The sequence below is a fragment of the Chenopodium album genome, chromosome 2 (genome assembly GCF_948465745.1).
Source record: "Chenopodium album chromosome 2, dcCheAlbu1.1, whole genome shotgun sequence".
Taxonomy (NCBI): domain Eukaryota; kingdom Viridiplantae; phylum Streptophyta; class Magnoliopsida; order Caryophyllales; family Amaranthaceae; genus Chenopodium; species Chenopodium album.
Window position 1 is genome coordinate 60,335,811 of NC_137835.1, and position 7,971 is coordinate 60,343,781.

The following is a 7,971-nucleotide window of genomic DNA, read 5'->3' on the forward strand; positions in this document are numbered from 1 at the left end:
TGTATTTGGATGGGGCTTGACAAGAGCTTTCCAACGATATATTATAAGCCCAGTTCCGATGAATATTGAGGAAGTTATGGCCAATTTACCCGGTTTGAGTCTTATATGCGGCCCAATGATCAAGGGGAGGGCCTAATATGATTTATCATTCCTAATGCAATTAGGAATGGTTTTAGTCTTCTAGATTCTTCTAGAAGGTTCTTTTCATTCCTAATTCAATTAGCATTGATAAATTGACTTTTGTTGACTTTTCAGAGTTTTAATTAAAATCAAAGAGCATTTTTGAGGCAAATACGATTTTATCCTCCTGTACAGCAATTTTTATCTGATTTTAAGAAAACGCGTGAATTTTTGAAATTAGCGCCAAACGCCAGCTGTAGCGCCTGGCGCTATGCTTGGCGCCTGGCGCCAGCATTGGTGCCTGGCGCCAACAGCCAGCGTTGGCGCTGGTTCCCTTTTTTGTGCGCCAGGCTCTGCTTTGATATTTTATATTTTTGGCTGATTTTCTCTATAAATAATGTCGTAAAAACTCCGTTTTCATGGACCTACGATCATTTCTCGTTTTTCATTCACTTACAACCAGTTTTCACCAGTTTTCATCAAGATTCACCGACAACCAGTTTTCATTCACCAACTCTCATCAAGATTTTCTTGATTACTCTCTCTCTCTCTTTTCTAAACTAGCCTTATCTCAAATATAAAAATTCCGAATTCATTAGATCTAGAAACACCTAGCCATATTCGAAGTTGCCTTCGCCTTAGACGTTAAAGGTTTAATTTATGAGGGTTTGGTCCCAAATCTCTCTTTCAATTATTTAATTTAATTGCTTTGTTTATTATTTTCCTTGAAGTTACTAACGTGTGTATTTTTTTATTAGAAAGAGGTACGAGGCATCAAAGTAAGTGTTTTAATGGTTTAATTGATATTATGATGTAGAAATCATGTTTAGATTGTTATTATGATTCCTATTATCATGTCTAGGGTAATTTTAATATCAAATATGATTGTTATGATGCTTCCTATTTTCTTCCTAATATTTATGATTGTTAGTATCATGTTAGGGTTAAAGCTTTGATTTTGATTGTTTAGTGACATGCTAGGGTTTGTTATTAATCTTGTTAGTATCATGCCTAGGATCTTGCTATGCTTTTATAATGATTATTACTATTATTAATATGATTGTTATTATGATGATTATACTTTATGATTATTATTATTATTGTTATAATTATTGTGATGATGATTATTTTTAATTATGATTGTTATGATTATAATTTTATTTTATGATTATTATTATGTTGCTTGATTTATATTATTGTTATTGCTTGATCACACCTTTTATGTATGTTTAAAGGGAATTTGGTACTTGTAATCATGCTTAGTAAGATATTTAATAATCTTGTTTAGGGTTAATATGATTATAATTTCAAGTGATCGCCAATAATAGTTTTATTTGTGCATTAAATTCAACCAACATAGATAGATAAACAAGTTTAGGGTTAATTTTATTGATTGCATGTTAGTCAAAAAGCGCACATGAATACGATCAGAATAAAGTAGAGGCATATTATTAGGGCAGGTTCAATCTCTTTTAGGTTGGATTTGTACCTTCATCCCCGAACCCTTATTTGGTTCAAGACCTTGTGGAGTTCACGATCTCTTGGATCGTTAAGGGGTGTAACCTTCACCCCGTGAACGGTTTACAAGTTCCCAAAACTTTTTGGCGACTCTTTTGCTCTATCTTCTTCCCTTTTGGACGCCACCGTACTTTAGTGTATGATCACAGTGGGGTTCAAGCTAGGGGTTAACGCTTGAAATTATTCCCTACACTTTCCAAGTGAACTTGCTGAAATCAGCATTCAAACTCACAAGCATGCCCCTCTTCCTCTTAATTTCAACATCATCATCCCCACTTCCAGGAGGAGTATGGATGTCATCCTCACTTTCATCATAGTCACTTTCATTCCTAGCCTCAAATGTACCAGTCTCTGGATGTGCTTGCTGGGAACCAGTTTGTTGTTGATCAATAAGCCTTCCCTCACTAGCTTCTATTTGTAATTGCTCAGCAACTTGTAGCAGCCTATTGTTGCAGTTGTTCACCCTTTCCCTAGCTGTTCTCACTTCCTCATCTTCATCTCCAGACTCACCAACTATATAATCAGTTCTCTCCTCTTCCACTTCTCCCACATCTATCTCAAGATCTGCATCATCTAGTTCAGCATCTTCATCATCCCCTAATGCAACATCTAAATCATCATCTGCATTTTAGCTAGGGTCATCACTGTCACCACTAGAATACTCAACTAACTCCCTCCATGGTATTGGACTATCTGGCCTATTATCTTCCCAATCTGAGTCAATTACATCATCACCATCACTATCATAAACACCATATGGATCAAGATCCTCAACAATAGGCTGGAAGTGTATGTTGTTGTTTGGGTCATATATAGTACCAGCAGGAGGAGGTTTGGTGTTTTCAACCAAAGGTTGTGTAGGTTTTAGAGGGGAAAGAGAGGCAGCTGGTTTAGAGCTAGATGAGGGGTGAACATCTTTTTTGGATAAGTGGGAATCCACTTTTTTCCCTTTGCCACATGTCTTTTTAATACTGTTGTTTTGGGTGGTGGCTGAATCATCAAATTGAACATGTTTCCTTGGGCTTCTTCTAGGTGGAGTAATAAGTGAGGTGGGTGGTCCCCTTTTTGGTGTTAATTTTTTTCTTTTACTTGTGTTGGGTTTTGTATTAGTACTTGGCTGACTCAGTTGAGGTTCAATAGGAATAGGTTCCACCAAAGACACACTCATGTCATCCAAAGACTCAGATGTACTTTTTGACTCACTAAGTTGCCATGAAGGATCATTACCAGGATGCATGACATACAACTCAATAGACCTTTTGTTCAAAACATGCTGCCCCATCTCAAACACATCTGCATCACCTTGAATTTTCCTTAACCCAACAACCAAATACATCCCTGGAACTAAGTAGAACAACCCTTCAATTTTTTCATACTTCCCAGTTTTTTTAGCCAGCAATAACAGGTCAAAGTAGCATAGTTCGTCTGGGTCAACACTATAAGTCCTGCCTTCACCACCCATATACACAAGTTCCCCATTTTTAACATGTTTAAACTTTCCTCCATGCCAAAATCTTCGGGTTACATTACCTTCATCCTAAATCATCCAAATGTAAATAAAAATATTAAAATTTCCCCCCAAATTACATAATTCATAAGCAATTTAACCAATACAAACATCAATTAACCCTAAAGACTTCATTTTTAGAGATGAATTGCTGTAAATAAAAAAAATCAAGACAAAATCTGGGCAAATTAAGGGATAGAACAGTATACCATGGTCGAATTGTGTCGCATGCAATTGATTTCCGCTTCAAACCTCTTCCCCAACGCCAATTGCACTTCCTTGGTGGTTGAGAATCATCAATGTCGAAGTACGGAGCTTTTTTTTTTCAGAGAGGAAGTTTGGTAGCTTCAGTAATGGCGGGAGGAGAGAGAAGAAGAGAGTGAGTAAATGAGGTAGGTGGCAACATCCTTGCCACGTTGGATAATTTTAGGGGGAAATTTTGGGTCAACCTCTAATTAGAATACTGTTGAGTTGCGTTCAACAGGTTGCCTGTAATTTGCCTGATTAAAATAGATGGGGGGTAAAAGGTTATATTATTAAGAATTAATCCAAAGGTTGTATTATTATAAATGAACCGCACAAAGGTTGTATTATTTTCCGCAATTTTTCCTAAAAAAAAATAATTTCAATTCACTAAAAACCAATAAACCTAAAAAAGATATATAATAGAAAATCAATAAAATTAATTTCAATTCAGTAAAAATAATTTTAATTCAGTAAAAATAATTTCAGTTCAGCAAAAATAAAGTGAAGTACGTGAACGGGGCCTAAATCTGTATTATCATACCTTTTTGATCTCACAATAATTAAACTTTATCAAATTATCTCTTACTTTTTTCACAGTTTCTTACATCTGCCTATCTTTTCACAATTTTTGTTTTGTTTCATTTTATCATAATATTACTAATAAACTAGATTTAAGCTTGTTCGACGGGTCTCTATTAATAGTTAAATTTGACATTTAATATTCAATCGTAATTAGAAAAATCTTAATACTTCCTCTGTTTTTCTTTTATTGCACCATAAGGACTTTTACACTATTAACTTAATCTTCTTTTACCGTCTTTTGTGATTTATCTATTAGAAAAAAATAGTCATGTGAGATTTAGTTAGATTCGTCTTGAAATTCACTTTTCAAATATCAATGTTTTATAATTTTTACAAAAGTATAATTAAAGATATTAATAGCCAAAGTAATGCATTGGCAAGCGTGAAACCCCTTATGATGCAATAAAAAAAGAATAGAGGAAATATATAATATTACTATTTTTAAAATATTATTAAGGTTTAACATATATAAACACGGTATATTTTATAAAAGTTTGTTTAAACAACAAAACAAACCAATTCTTGAATAAGAATAGAAAGAAATTAAAATGTAAAGCTATGTGTATTTTTTTAACCAACTTTTTAAAATTGTGTACACGGGTGAAACGTATGATCTTCTAGGCTTCCCTTTGTAATTCAATCGCTGATCGTGTCAGTCGATAAGTTGCGTAATTAAATCTTCCCCTTACAAATTTAACATCCTTGCAAAATTAGCACTTATGGCTGACTTCATAATTATGATCACTGTTCATCCAATTATGATCACCGTTTATTGCATTCAAGAATTTCACGGTATTCAAATTCTAAAATATGCTTCTTTGCTTGCAAAAGTTTTAGGTTTATTTGTGTGGGACAATTGAAAAAATACTAAATGTAAAGTGGTTATAAATTTTATTATTAGATTAGCCGAATAAATGATAAATGATGCACAAATTTTTTATTTTTTTGCTGGAAAAAATAGAAAGGATATATTTTTAGTTTCAAAGATTTTTTTAGATTTTTTGCATCTAATCTAAAAGTAATATTTTTTTTGAACAATTGATATTTTTTTTAATTGAACGTGATCTCATTTTTTTAATAAGATTTTTTATAAAATATTTTATTTTAATCACTTTCCATATTTCATTTTTTTATCTAACCCAATAATAGTTATATTAATTAAACGTGAATTTCATATTTAATTTTAATAATATATTTTTAATGTATACGAATTAAAATAAATTGTTTCTTTTCTCACATTTAGATAAAATTTTCAATATGAAAAGATAATATGGAAGAATATATAGAATGAAAAATATATTTCTCTCTCTATATTTCTCTTCTATATTTAACACGTTATCAGTACCATAATTCTACCTAGTTGAATTAAGTTATCCTACTCTAAATTCAGGTACGTTTAATATAATGTAACTATTATACAATTACCACATACATCATTCGTATTAGTCGTAGCCACAATATTATGTTGCATGTATTTCGTATTCTGATTTGCAAATAATCTTTTATATAAATCTGTTTTGAACTGTTCATTTGTTTTAGTTACCACCAAACTAGTATGTTCTGCTATACCTTTTTATACTTTAATAATATTTATTATGCTTATAATTTTTTATATGGAATTAGGATTTGAAAGCTATTATAATGACGTGTGTTGTGAAGCAATTATTATAAAGTTATTTATTATTGTTTGATACATAGAAATTGGCCTTTTATTTTGTTTATTGAGACGCACTTGTTTTAAAATATGGAGTAAAATTTGGATTATTTGACAACAAGATTGGCTTCCGCAAAGTATATATTTCCATTGCTTTATTGACTTGTGTGCACACTACTAATTCTATTATTCATCATTTGATTTTATAGTTTCGTTTTAATAAACTATGTATGAGCATGATTTTGTTTAGGAATTTATTATCACCGCCTACAATTTCTATTAAAGCCTGTTGTTTATAATTGATAAAATTTTTATCGCAATCAATTAAAATAGATCTCAATAGCAATTAAAGGTTTGCATGTACTGTATTATGTTATCTCGATTGATTATAAATTAGCATGAATATTCTAGATGGTAATTACTACCAATAATTCGTATTAGATTTTATAAATACCATCACCGATTATAATTTTGTGCCATGCGTAATTTATTTATGTGAAGGACTTTTCCGAATGATATTTGTCGTAATTTTGCCTTAATTTGTGTCAGACTGATAAAACAGAAGATCAATGAGATAATGATAATTTTACCTAATTTTTGTGGTAATTGTTTTCGGTTTCTTTAGATGCTTTTATGTATACGTTTCACTTAATTTTGGAACCCACTTTACCTACTTTATTACTTCAATAATTATCTTGCCTGATAATAATTCTTTAAGATATTGTGTAGATAGCATATTCATGATCATATTTTCACGTTATATGATTAGTACTAGTATTATAAATTTTATATCTAGTATTCTATTTGTTCAATTTGATCAATCTGACATGTATATTCTCCAAATATCATAGATAGTCATTATGGTACATTGCAAGTATGTTATTTTTAAATGCCCTCCTAATTTATAATATTGTTTTATATATCTGTGAATCATGTCAAACCTTGCAAAACTCGAATTTGTTGCCCTTGATATTACTGGAAACAACTATCTGTCTTGGGTGTTAGATGCTGAAATACATTTAAATGCAAAGAGACTTGGTGATACTATTAAAGAAAACAACACTGCAACAAGCCAAGATAAGTCTAAAGCTATGATATTCCTTCGCCATTCATGAAGGCCTTAAAACTGAGTACTTGACTGTTAAAGACCCACAAGTCCTTTGGAGTAATCTAAAGGAAATGTATGACCACCAGAAAACTATGATATTACCAAAAGCTCGTTATGATTGGTTACATTTATGATTACAAGACTTTAAGTCTGTGAGTGAATCAGTGAATACAACTCAGCCATGTTTAGAATTACATCACAATTGAAATTATGTGGAGAGAAAATCACGGATGCACAAATGTTAGAAAACACATACTCTACTTTTCATGCAAACAATGTTGTCCTGCAGACACAATACCGTGAAAAGGGTTTTAAAAAATATTCCGAATTGATATCTTGTCTCCTTGTGGCTGAGCAAAATAATGAACTATTAATGAAAAATCATGAATCATACCCAACTGGCTCTACTCCATTCCTTGAAGCGAATGCGACATCCTATAGTGGGAAAGAGCAAAATGCTAGAGATCACGCCAGCAGCCGTGGTCGAGGTTGTGGTCGCGGCCGCGGACGTGGATATGGTCGTGGTCGAGGTGGTTATTTTAGGAACTCATACTCCCACCAGAAGCAGGACAACAAAGATGGAAATAATAATGAGAAGGATAAAAATGAAAATATATGCTATCGTTGTGGAGGAAAAGGCCATTGGTCTCGTGTGTGTCGCACACCAAAACATCTAGTAGACCTTTATCAACAATCAATCAAACAGAAAGGAAAGAAAAATTTGGTGTATGAAGATGGCGAAGGTGATTTTGATTGCAGTGATAGTACTCACCTAGAAGCGGCTGATTTCTTACCTAATCCTGAAGAAAACAATTGAATAAATTATGATTTAGCGAATAAACTCTATTAATTAGCTTGCATTTATTTTATTATATAATTTTATCGTAGTACTATGACTTTATGCTTTATGGGACATTTCATGTTTTTGGACAATTTTATGTTTTCGGATATTTCATATTATCATTATTTAGTCATTTATTGATTTAAGTTGTTTTATTTGATTTTGTGAATCTTATTTTAATTCCTTTAATTCTATTAGAATATGAATCCTTTTGGAGCTCAATCATCAATCAATGGTGAAGATTTATGTCTAGTTGATAGTGCTACCACTCACACCATACTTGAGAATAAGAAATATTTTTCGCAATTGATGATGAAAGAAATAAATGTGAATACTATATCAGATAGTACAAAAATTATAGAAGGCTCCGGAAGAGCAAATGTTTTATTGCCTAG